We start from the raw sequence: 12,121 nt of genomic DNA, 5'->3' as shown, positions 1-12,121 counted from the left end.
CAAACCAAAGTTCACTCTTACTTTTCCAGAAAAATAAGTATATTTATTACATGCTTCCTCTCAGATGTTTATGAGGTATTAGGAACTTTGAAATGGTACCATTTTACTTCTGTACTCTTCAGAGTCATGTTGATGTTCTGAAACTACAAAGTCAATTTTTAAACACCTATCTTTGTCAGATGCATTTTTGACCCGGCAGAAGATATTCCTTTGGAAAAAATGATTTGAATTGGATTGGTGTAACTGTTGTTTCTAGAGGTGGTGAAAGGCTTTCAGGCACTTGAATAGGGCAAGTCAGGATTCATGAAACGTATACAACCTTTGAGTGTGTGTAAATTGGAATATACAGGAAGGGGCAGTTTGTACTACTTTCAAAACAGTTTCTCTCCACTTCTGGAAACATCCAGAGCTATATAAAGCATACTCTGAGCTTTAATCTCATGAAGAAAGAGGTTTAAATGCAAAAAAGAAAACAATAGCTTATCGTGCTGGTGACATTCTCATTATATAAATTCCAAAAAAGTGATTTAATTGAAAGGAGCTGAAAAAACCCCACAATGGTTTGTAAACCTAAATAACTATAAATAATATATTTTCCATCCTTGCATACCACCTACAGTATATAAATAAACACAGCAGGACACATGACTGCGTGGCCTATACGATAAGGCGTCTGACTTCGAATCAGAAGATTGAGGATCCGAGTCCCTTCGTGGTCGGTTTTTGCCAATGGTCACACAATTCAGGTTTCCATTCAGAATGGAAGCAGGCTCTTCCAATACTCTCATAGCCATCATGTTCTCATTCCTAATTAATAATAAAGTGGAGTACATACTGCACAGTCATTTAGATTGCATCTTCAGTCTAAAATCTAGTGCATTTAAGTGGCATTAAAAAGTGCTTCTATGTACACGCACTGAATATGTACTAGGTTTGCAGAATTTTGACTTCACAGAATGGGTTTTTAGCTTAAATGTGTGTAGATGAACTGCAAGGTGTGTAAGTATGTGTTCATGGAGTGCTTCAAGTGTAAAATCTGTATGATTTGTGCAGTTAAAGTGCTAATTTTGCCTACGAGAAAGAAAAGTACTACAGAAGAATTATAAAGGATTGGCACATTGGCTGCCTTTGCTGATGACACAGTTGGCTAATTTGTAAAGCACTGGTCTATTAAGTTGCAGAGTGTGGTTGAACTTGGTTAGTAGACTTGGTGCCTGTTTCTGTGTCCTCCTGAAGACAAGGACGGCTTGATACCACTGTCAAAGCCCAGTTTAATGAGAAAAGCATCCATGGAAGAAGAAGTGTTGATTCGAAAATGGTACTCCTCCAATTTCTCTGCACTTGCTACAAATGCAGAGTCTCCATTATAGCACAGAACAGAGTGTTAAAGTCGGGGATGGAAGAGGATGAAAATGGAAAGTTTACTTATGGAGGGAACTGAGAAATATCCTGTGTGCAGACACCAGTGTTGGACGATTGAATACATTTAAATAATGCCTCTAGATCGCTGGCATTTATCTGTGCATCAGTGGCCTGATGGATAAGGCACTGGCCTCCTAAGCCAGGGATTCTGGGTTCGAGTCCCATCTGAGGTGCAAACCAATGTTCACTCTTACTTTTCCAGAAAAATAAGTATATTTATTACATGCTTCCTCTCAGATGTTTATGAGGTATTAGGAACTTTGAAATGGTACAATTTTACTTCTGTACTCTTCAGAGTCATGTTGATGTTCTGAAACTACAAAGTCGATTTTTAAACACCTATCTTTGTCAGATGCATTTTTGACCCGGCAGAAGATATTCCTTTGGAAAAAATGATTTGAATTGGATTGGTGTAACTGTTGTTTCTAGAGGTGGTGAAAGGCTTTCAGGCACTTGAATAGGGCAAGACAGGATTCATGAAACGTATACAACCTTTGAGTGTGTGTAAATTGGAATATCCAGGAAGGAGCAGTTTGTACTACTTTCAAAACAGTTTCTCTCCACTTCTGGAAACATCCAGAGCTATATAAAGCATACTCTGAGCTTTAATCTCATGAAGAAAGAGGTTTAAATGCAAAAAAGAAAACAATAGCTTATCGTACTGGTGACATTCTCTTTATATAAAGTCCAAAAAAGTGATTTAATTGAAAGGAGCTGAAAAAACCCCACAATGGTTTGTAAACCTAAATAACTATAAATAATATATTTTCCATCCTTGCATACCACCTACAGTATATAAATAAACGCAGCAGGACACATGACCGTGTGGCCTAATGGATAAGGCGTCTGACTTCGAATCAGAAAATTGAGGGTCCGAGTCCCTTCGTGGTCGGTTTTTGCCAATGGTCACACAATTCAGGTTTCCATTCAGAATGGAAGCAGGCTCTTCCAATACTCTCATAGCCATCATGTTCTCATTCCTAATTAATAATAAAGTGGAGTACATACTGCACAGTCATTTAGATTGCATCTTCAGTCTAAAATCTAGTGCATTTAAGTGGCATTAAAAAGTGCTTCTATGTACACGCACTGAATATGTACTAGGTTTGCAGAATGTTGACTTCACAGAATGGGTTTTTAGCTTAAGTGTGTGTAGATGAACTGCAAGGTGTGTAAGTATGTGTTCATGGAGTGCTTCAAGTGTAAAATCTGTATGATTTGTGCAGTTAAAGTGCTAATTTTGCCTACGAGAAAGAAAAGTACTACAGAAGAATTATAAAGGATTGGCACATTGGCTGCCTTTGCTGATGACACAGTTGGCTAATTTGTAAAGCACTGGTCTATTAAGTTGCAGAGTGTGGTTGAACTTGGTTAGTAGACTTGGTGCCTGTTTCTGTGTCCTGCTGAAGACAAGGACGGCTTGATACCACTGTCAAAGCCCAGTTTAATGAGAAAAGCATCCATGGAAGAAGAAGTGTTGATTCGAAAATGGTACTCCTCCAATTTCTCTGCACTTGCTACAAATGCAGAGTATCCATTATAGCACAGAACAGAGTGTTAAAGTCGGGATGGAAGAGGATGAAAATGGGAAGTTTACTTATGGAGAGAACTGAGAAATGTCCTGTGTGCAGACACCAGTGTTGGACGATTGAATACATTTAAATATTGCCTCTAGATTGCTAGTGTTTATCTGTGCCTCAGTGGCCTAATGGATAAGGCACTGGCCTCCTAAGCCAGGGATTCTGGGTTCGAGTCCCATCTGAGGTGCAAACCAAAGTTCACTCTTACTTTTCCAGAAAAATAAGTATATTTATTACATGCTTCCTCTCAGATGTTTATGAGGTATTAGGAACTTTGAAATGGTACCATTTTACTTCTGTACTCTTCAGAGTCATGTTGATGTTCTGAAACTACAAAGTCGATTTTTAAACACCTATCTTTGTCAGATGCATTTTTGACCCGGCAGAAGATATTCCTTTGGAAAAAATGATTTGAATTGGATTGGTGTAACTGTTGTTTCTAGAGGTGGTGAAAGGCTTTCAGGCACTTGAATAGGGCAAGTCAGGATTCATGAAACGTATACAACCTTTGAGTGTGTGTAAATTGGAATATACAGGAAGGAGCAGTTTGTACTACTTTCAAAACAGTTTCTCTCCACTTCTGGAAACATCCAGAGCTATATAAAGCATACTCTGAGCTTTAATCTCATGAAGAAAGAGGTTTAAATGCAAAAAAGAAAACAATAGCTTATCGTACTGGTGACATTCTCATTATATAAATTCCAAAAAAGTGATTTAATTGAAAGGAGCTGAAAAAACCCCACAATGGTTTGTAAACCTAAATAACTATAAATAATATATTTTCCATCCTTGCATACCACCTACAGTATATAAATAAACACAGCAGGACACATGACTGCGTGGCCTATACAATAAGGCGTCTGACTTCGAATCAGAAGATTGAGGGTCCGAGTCCCTTCGTGGTCGGTTTTTGCCAATGGTCACACAATTCAGGTTTCCATTCAGAATGGAAGCAGGCTCTTCCAATACTCTCATAGCCATCATGTTCTCATTCCTAATTAATAATAAAGTGGAGTACATACTGCACAGTCATTTAGATTGCATCTTCAGTCTAAAATCTAGTGCATTTAAGTGGCATTAAAAAGTGCTTCTATGTAACAGTAAAAAAAATAAAATTAAAAAAAAAGTGCTTCTATGTACACGCACTGAATATGTACTAGGTTTGCAGAATTTTGACTTCACAGAATGGGTTTTTAGCTTAAATGTGTGTAGATGAACTGCAAGGTGTGTAAGTATGTGTTCATGGAGTGCTTCAAGTGTAAAATCTGTATGATTTGTGCAGTTAAAGTGCTAATTTTGCCTACGAGAAAGAAAAGTACTACAGAAGAATTATAAAGGATTGGCACATTGGCTGCCTTTGCTGATGACACAGTTGGCTAATTTGTAAAGCACTGGTCTATTAAGTTGCAGAGTGTGGTTGAACTTGGTTAGTAGACTTGGTGCCTGTTTCTGTGTCCTCCTGAAGACAAGGACGGCTTGATACCACTGTCAAAGCCCAGTTTAATGAGAAAAGCATCCATGGAAGAAGAAGTGTTGATTCGAAAATGGTACTCCTCCAATTTCTCTGCACTTGCTACAAATGCAGAGTCTCCATTATAGCACAGAACAGAGTGTTAAAGTCGGGGATGGAAGAGGATGAAAATGGGAAGTTTACTTATGGAGGGAACTGAGAAATATCCTGTGTGCAGACACCAGTGTTGGACGATTGAATACATTTAAATAATGCCTCTAGATCGCTGGCATTTATCTGTGCATCAGTGGCCTAATGGATAAGGCACTGGCCTCCTAAGCCAGGGATTCTGGGTTCGAGTCCCATCTGAGGTGCAAACCAATGTTCACTCTTACTTTTCCAGAAAAATAAGTATATTTATTACATGCTTCCTCTCAGATGTTTATGAGGTATTAGGAACTTTGAAATGGTACAATTTTACTTCTGTACTCTTCAGAGTCATGTTGATGTTCTGAAACTACAAAGTCGATTTTTAAACACCTATCTTTGTCAGATGCATTTTTGACCCGGCAGAAGATATTCCTTTGGAAAAAATGATTTGAATTGGATTGGTGTAACTGTTGTTTCTAGAGGTGGTGAAAGGCTTTCAGGCACTTGAATAGGGCAAGACAGGATTCATGAAACGTATACAACCTTTGAGTGTGTGTAAATTGGAATATCCAGGAAGGAGCAGTTTGTACTACTTTCAAAACAGTTTCTCTCCACTTCTGGAAACATCCAGAGCTATATAAAGCATACTCTGAGCTTTAATCTCATGAAGAAAGAGGTTTAAATGCAAAAAAGAAAACAATAGCTTATCGTACTGGTGACATTCTCATTATATAAAGTCCAAAAAAGTGATTTAATTGAAAGGAGCTGAAAAAACCCCACAATGGTTTGTAAACCTAAATAACTATAAATAATATATTTTCCATCCTTGCATACCACCTACAGTATATAAATAAACGCAGCAGGACACATGACCGCGTGGCCTAATGGATAAGGCGTCTGACTTCGAATCAGAAGATTGAGGGTCCGAGTCACTTCGTGGTCGGTTTTTGCCAATGGTCACACAATTCAGGTTTCCATTCAGAATGGAAGCAGGCTCTTCCAATACTCTCATAGCCATCATGTTCTCATTCCTAATTAATAATAAAGTGGAGTACATACTGCACAGTCATTTAGATTGCATCTTCAGTCTAAAATCTAGTGCATTTAAGTGGCATTAAAAAGTGCTTCTATGTACACGCACTGAATATGTACTAGGTTTGCAGAATGTTGACTTCACAGAATGGGTTTTTAGCTTAAGTGTGTGTAGATGAACTGCAAGGTGTGTAAGTATGTGTTCATGGAGTGCTTCAAGTGTAAAATCTGTATGATTTGTGCAGTTAAAGTGCTAATTTTGCCTACGAGAAAGAAAAGTACTACAGAAGAATTATAAAGGATTGGCACATTGGCTGCCTTTGCTGATGACACAGTTGGCTAATTTGTAAAGCACTGGTGTATTAAGTTGCAGAGTGTGGTTGAACTTGGTTAGTAGACTTGGTGCCTGTTTCTGTGTCCTGCTGAAGACAAGGACGGCTTGATACCACTGTCAAAGCCCAGTTTAATTAGAAAAGCATCCATGGAAGAAGAAGTGTTGATTCGAAAATGGTACTCCTCCAATTTCTCTGCACTTGCTACAAATGCAGAGTATCCATTATAGCACAGAACAGAGTGTTAAAGTCGGGATGGAAGAGGATGAAAATGGGAAGTTTACTTATGGAGAGAACTGAGAAATGTCCTGTGTGCAGACACCAGTGTTGGACGATTGAATACATTTAAATAATGCCTCTAGATTGCTAGTATTTATCTGTGCCTCAGTGGCCTAATGGATAAGGCACTGGCCTCCTAAGCCAGGGATTGTGGGTTCGAGTCCCATCTGAGGTGCAAACCAAAGTTCACTCTTACTTTTCCAGAAAAATAAGTATATTTATTACATGCTTCCTCTCAGATGTTTATGAGGTATTAGGAACTTTGAAATGGTACCATTTTACTTCTGTACTCTTCAGAGTCATGTTGATGTTCTGAAACTACAAAGTCAATTTTTAAACACCTATCTTTGTCAGATGCATTTTTGACCCGGCAGAAGATATTCCTTTGGAAAAAATGATTTGAATTGGATTGGTGTAACTGTTGTTTCTAGAGGTGGTGAAAGGCTTTCAGGCACTTGAATAGGGCAAGTCAGGATTCATGAAACGTATACAACCTTTGAGTGTGTGTAAATTGGAATATCCAGGAAGGAGCAGTTTGTACTACTTTCAAAACAGTTTCTCTCCACTTCTGGAAACATCCAGAGCTATATAAAGCATACTCTGAGCTTTAATCTCATGAAGAAAGAGGTTTAAATGCAAAAAAGAAAACAATAGCTTATCGTACTGGTGACATTCTCATTATATAAATTCCAAAAAAGTGATTTAATTGAAAGGAGCTGAAAAACCCCCACAATGGTTTGTAAACCTAAATAACTATAAATAATATATTTTCCATCCTTGCATACCACCTACATTATATAAATAAACACAACAGGACACATGACCGCGTGGCCTAAAGGATAAGGCGTCTGACTTCGAATCAGAAGATTGAGGGTTCGAGTCCCTTCGTGGCTGGTTTTTGCCAATGGTCACACAATTCAGGTTTCCATTCAGAATGGAAGCAGGCTCTTCCAATACTCTCATAGCCATCATGTTCTCATTCCTAATTAATAATAAAGTGGAGTACATACTGCACAGTCATTTAGATTGCATCTTCAGTCTAAAATCTAGTGCATTTAAGTGGCATTAGAAAGTGCTTCTATGTACCAGTAAAAAAAAAAAAAAGTGCTTCTATGTACACGCACTGAATATGTACTAGGTTTGCAGAACTTTGACTTCACAGAATGGGTTTTTAGCTTAAATGTGTGTAGATGAACTGCAAGGTGTGTAAGTATGTGTTCATGGAGTGCTTCAAGTGTAAAATCTGTATGATTTGTGCAGTTAAAGTGCTCATTTTGCCTACGAGAAAGAAAAGTACTACAGAAGAATTATAAAGGATTGGCACATTGGCTGCCTTTGCTGATGACACAGTTGGCTAATTTGTAAAGCATTGGTCTATTAAGTTGCAGAGTGTTGTTGAAAATTGGTTAGTAGACTTGGTGCCTGTTTCTGTGTCCTGCTGAAGACAAGGACGGCTTGATACCACTGTCAAAGCCCAGTTTAATGAGAAAAGCATCCATGGAAGAAGAAGTGTTGATTCGAAAATGGTACTCCTCCAATTTCTCTGCACTTGCTACAAATGCAGAGTATCCATTATAGCACAGAACAGAGTGTTAAAGTCGGGATGGAAGAGGATGAAAATGGGAAGTTTACTTATGGAGAGAACTGAGAAATGTCCTGTGTGCAGACACCAGTGTTGGACGATTGAATACATTTAAATAATGCCTCTAGATCACTGGCATTTATCTGTGCAACAGTGGCCTAATGGATAAGGCACTGGCCTCCTAAGCCAGGGATTCTGGGTTCGAGTCCCATCTGAGGTGCAAACCAATGTTCACTCTTACTTTTCCAGAAAAATAAGTATATTTATTACATGCTTCCTCTCAGATGTTTATGAGGTATTAGGAACTTTGAAATGGTACCATTTTACTTCTGTACTCTTCAGAGTCATGTTGATGTTCTGAAACTACAAAGTCGATTTTTAAACACCTATCTTTGTCAGATGCATTTTTGACCCGGCAGAAGATATTCCTTTGGAAAAAATGATTTGAATTGGATTGGTGTAACTGTTGTTTCTAGAGGTGGTGAAAGGCTTTCAGGCACTTGAATAGGGCAAGTCAGGATTCATGAAACGTATACAACCTTTGAGTGTGTGTAAATTGGAATATCCAGGAAGGAGCAGTTTGTACTACTTTCAAAACAGTTTCTCTCCACTTCTGGAAACATCCAGAGCTATATAAAGCATACTCTGAGCTTTAATCTCATGAAGAAAGAGGTTTAAATGCAAAAAAGAAAACAATAGCTTATCGTACTGGTGACATTCTCATTATATAAATTCCAAAAAAGTGATTTAATTGAAAGGAGCTGAAAAAACCCCACAATGGTTTGTAAACCTAAATAACTATATAAATAAAATATTTTCCATCCTTGCATACCACCTACAGTATATAAATAAACACAGCAGGACACAAGACCGCGTGGCCTAATGGATAAGGTGTCTGACTTCGAATCAGAAGATTGGGGGTCCGAGTTCCTTCGTGGTCGGTTTTTGCCAATGGTCACACAATTCAGGTTTCCATTCAGAATGGAAGCAGGCTCTTCCAATACTCTCATAGCCATCATGTTCTCATTCCTAATTAATAATAAAGTGAAGTACATACTGCACAGTCATTTAGATTGCATCTTCAGTCTAAAATCTAGTGCATTTAAGTGGCATTAAAAAGTGCTTCTATGTACACGCACTGAATATGTACTAGGTTTGCAGAATTCTGACTTGACAGAATGGGTTTTTAGCTTAAGTGTGTGTAGATGAACTGCAAGGTGTGTAAGTATGTGTTCATGGAGAGCTTCAAGTGTAAAATCTGTATGATTTGTGCAGTTAAAGTGCTAATTTTGCCTACGAGAAAGAAAAGTACTACAGAAGAATTATAAAGGATTGGCACATTGGCTGCCTTTGCTGATGACACAGTTGGCTAATTTGTAAAGCACTGGTCTATTAAGTTGCAGAGTGTGGTTGAACTTGGTTAGTAGACTTGGTGCCTGTTTCTGTGTCCTGCTGAAGACAAGGACGGCTTGATACCACTGTCAAAGCCCAGTTTAATGAGAAAAGCATCCATGGAAGAAGAAGTGTTGATTCGAAAATGGTACTCCTCCAATTTCTCTGCACTTGCTACAAATGCAGAGTATCCATTATAGCACAGAACAGAGTGTTAAAGTCGGGATGGAAGAGGATGAAAATGGGAAGTTTACTTACGGAGAGAACTGAGAAATGTCCTGTGTGCAGACACCAGTGTTGGACGATTGAATACATTTAAATAATGCCTCTAGATTGCTAGTATTCATCTGTGCCTCAGTGGCCTAATGGATAAGGCACTGGCCTCCTAAGCCAGGGATTGTGGGTTCGAGTCCCATCTGAGGTGCAGACCAAAGTTCACTCTTACTTTTCCAGAAAAATAAGTATATTTATTACATGCTTCCTCTCAGATGTTTATGAGGTATTAGGAACTTTGAAATGGTACCATTTTACTTCTGTACTCTTCAGAGTCATGTTGATGTTCTGAAACTACAAAGTCAATTTTTAAACACCTATCTTTGTCAGATGCATTTTTGACCCGGCAGAAGATATTCCTTTGGAAAAAATGATTTGAATTGGATTGGTGTAACTGTTGTTTCTAGAGGTGGTGAAAGGCTTTCAGGCACTTGAATAGGGCAAGTCAGGATTCATGAAACGTATGCAACCTTTGAGTGTGTGTTAATTGGAATATCCAGGAAGGAGCAGTTTGTACTACTTCCAAAACAGTTTCTCTCCACTTCTGGAAACATCCAGAGCTATATAAAGCATACTCTGAGCTTTAATCTCATGAAGAAAGAGGTTTGAATGCAAAAAAGAAAACAATAGCTTATCGTACTGGTGACATTCTCATTATATAAATTCCAAAAAAGTGATTTAATTGAAAGGAGCTGAAAAAAACCCACAATGGTTTGTAAACCTAAATAACTATAAATAATATATTTTCCATCCTTGCATACCACCTACAGTATATAAATAAACACAGCAGGACACATGACCGCGTGGCCTAAAGGATAAGGCGTCTGACTTCGAATCAGAAGATTGAGGGTTCGAGTCCCTTCGTGGTTGGTTTTTGCCAATGGTCACACAATTCAGGTTTCCATTCAGAATGGAAGCAGGCTCTTCCAATACTCTCATACCCATCATGTTCTCATTCCTAATTAATAATAAAGTGGAGTACATACTGCACAGTCATTTAGATTGCATCTTCAGTCTAAAATCTAGTGCATTTAAGTGGCATTAAAAAGTGCTTCTATGTAACAGTAAAAAAAAAAAAAAAAAAGTGCTTCTATGTACACGCACTGAATATGTACTAGGTTTGCAGAATTTTGACTTCACAGAATGGGTTTTTAGCTTAAATGTGTGTAGATGAACTGCAAGGTGTGTAAGTATGTGTTCATGGAGTGCTTCTAGTGTAAAATCTGTATGATTTGTGCAGTTAAAGTGCTCATTTTGCCTACGAGAAAGAAAAGTACTACAGAAGAATTATAAAGGATTGGCACATTGGCTGCCTTTGCTGATGACACAGTTGGCTAATTTGTAAAGCATTGGTCTATTAAGTTGCAGAGTGTTGTTGAAAATTGGTTAGTAGACTTGGTGCCTGTTTCTGTGTCCTGCTGAAGACAAGTACGGCTTGATACCACTGTCAAAGCCCAGTTTAATGAGAAAAGCATCCATGGTAGAAGAAGTGTTGATTCGAAAATGGTACTCCTCCAATTTCTCTGCACTTGCTACAAATGCAGAGTATCCATTATAGCACAGAACAGAGTGTTAAAGTCGGGATGGAAGAGGATGAAAATGGGAAGTTTACTTATGGAGAGAACTGAGAAATGTCCTGTGTGCAGGCACCAGTGTTGGACGATTGAATACATTTAAATAATGCCTCTAGATTGCTGGCATTTATCGGTGCCTCAGTGGCCTAATGGATAAGGCACTGGCCTCCTAAGCCAGGGATTGTGGGTTCGAGTCCCATCTGAGGTGCAAACCAAAGTTCACTCTTACTTTTCCAGAAAAATAAGTATATTTATTACATGCTTCCTCTCAGATGTTTATGAGGTATTAGGAACTTTGAAATGGTACCATTTTACTTCTGTACTCTTCAGAGTCATGTTGATGTTCTGAAACTACAAAGTCAATTTTTAAACACCTATCTTTGTCAGATGCATTTTTGACCCGGCAGAAGATATTCCTTTGGAAAAAATGATTTGAATTGGATTGGTGTAACTGTTGTTTCTAGAGGTGGTGAAAGGCTTTCAGGCACTTGAATAGGGCAAGTCAGGATTCATGAAACGTATACAACCTTTGAGTGTGTGTAAATTGGAATATCCAGGAAGGAGCAGTTTGTACTACTTTCAAAACAGTTTCTCTCCACTTCTGGAAACATCCAGAGCTATATAAAGCATACTCTGAGCTTTAATCTCATGAAGAAAGAGGTTTAAATGCAAAAAAGAAAACAATAGCTTATCGTACTGGTGACATTCTCATTATATAAATTCCAAAAAAGTGATTTAATTGAAAGGAGCTGAAAAAACCCCACAATGGTTTGTAAACCTAAATAACTATAAATAATATATTTTCCATCCTTGCATACCACCTACATTATATAAATAAACACAACAGGACACATGACCGCGTGGCCTAAAGGATAAGGCGTCTGACTTCGAATCAGAAGATTGAGGGTTCGAGTCCCTTCGTGGCTGGTTTTTGCCAATGGTCACACAATTCAGGTTTCCATTCAGAATGGAAGCAGGCTCTTCCAATACTCTCATAGCCATCATGTTCTCATTCCTAATTAATAATAAAGTGGAGTACATACTGCACAGTCATT

The 12,121-nt window shown here is 38.2% G+C and overlaps 6 non-coding genes across 6 annotated transcripts; all 6 read left to right on the top strand.

The window, feature by feature from the left end:
* The first annotated feature begins 3,116 nt into the window (after positions 1-3,116).
* TRNAR-CCU (transfer RNA arginine (anticodon CCU)) lies at positions 3,117-3,189 on the top strand. Its single transcript has one exon. It is a non-coding gene; the product is annotated as a tRNA-Arg (tRNA).
* A 3,158-nt stretch (positions 3,190-6,347) lies between these two features.
* TRNAR-CCU (transfer RNA arginine (anticodon CCU)) lies at positions 6,348-6,420 on the top strand. Its single transcript has one exon. It is a non-coding gene; the product is annotated as a tRNA-Arg (tRNA).
* Positions 6,421-7,974: 1,554 nt separating this feature from the next.
* On the top strand, positions 7,975-8,049 carry TRNAR-CCU (transfer RNA arginine (anticodon CCU)). The gene has a single exon. It is a non-coding gene; the product is annotated as a tRNA-Arg (tRNA).
* Positions 8,050-9,570: 1,521 nt separating this feature from the next.
* On the top strand, positions 9,571-9,643 carry TRNAR-CCU (transfer RNA arginine (anticodon CCU)). Its single transcript has one exon. It is a non-coding gene; the product is annotated as a tRNA-Arg (tRNA).
* A 646-nt stretch (positions 9,644-10,289) lies between these two features.
* Positions 10,290-10,362, top strand: TRNAR-UCG (transfer RNA arginine (anticodon UCG)). The gene has a single exon. It is a non-coding gene; the product is annotated as a tRNA-Arg (tRNA).
* Positions 10,363-11,201: 839 nt separating this feature from the next.
* On the top strand, positions 11,202-11,274 carry TRNAR-CCU (transfer RNA arginine (anticodon CCU)). Its single transcript has one exon. It is a non-coding gene; the product is annotated as a tRNA-Arg (tRNA).
* The last annotated feature ends 847 nt before the right edge of the window (positions 11,275-12,121 follow it).

This window comes from Lissotriton helveticus, chromosome 5_1 (assembly GCF_964261635.1).
Source record: "Lissotriton helveticus chromosome 5_1, aLisHel1.1, whole genome shotgun sequence".
In the NCBI taxonomy this organism is placed as follows: domain Eukaryota; kingdom Metazoa; phylum Chordata; class Amphibia; order Caudata; family Salamandridae; genus Lissotriton; species Lissotriton helveticus.
Note: the sequence above shows the minus strand (reverse complement) of the source record. Positions and strands in the feature narration are given on the sequence as shown.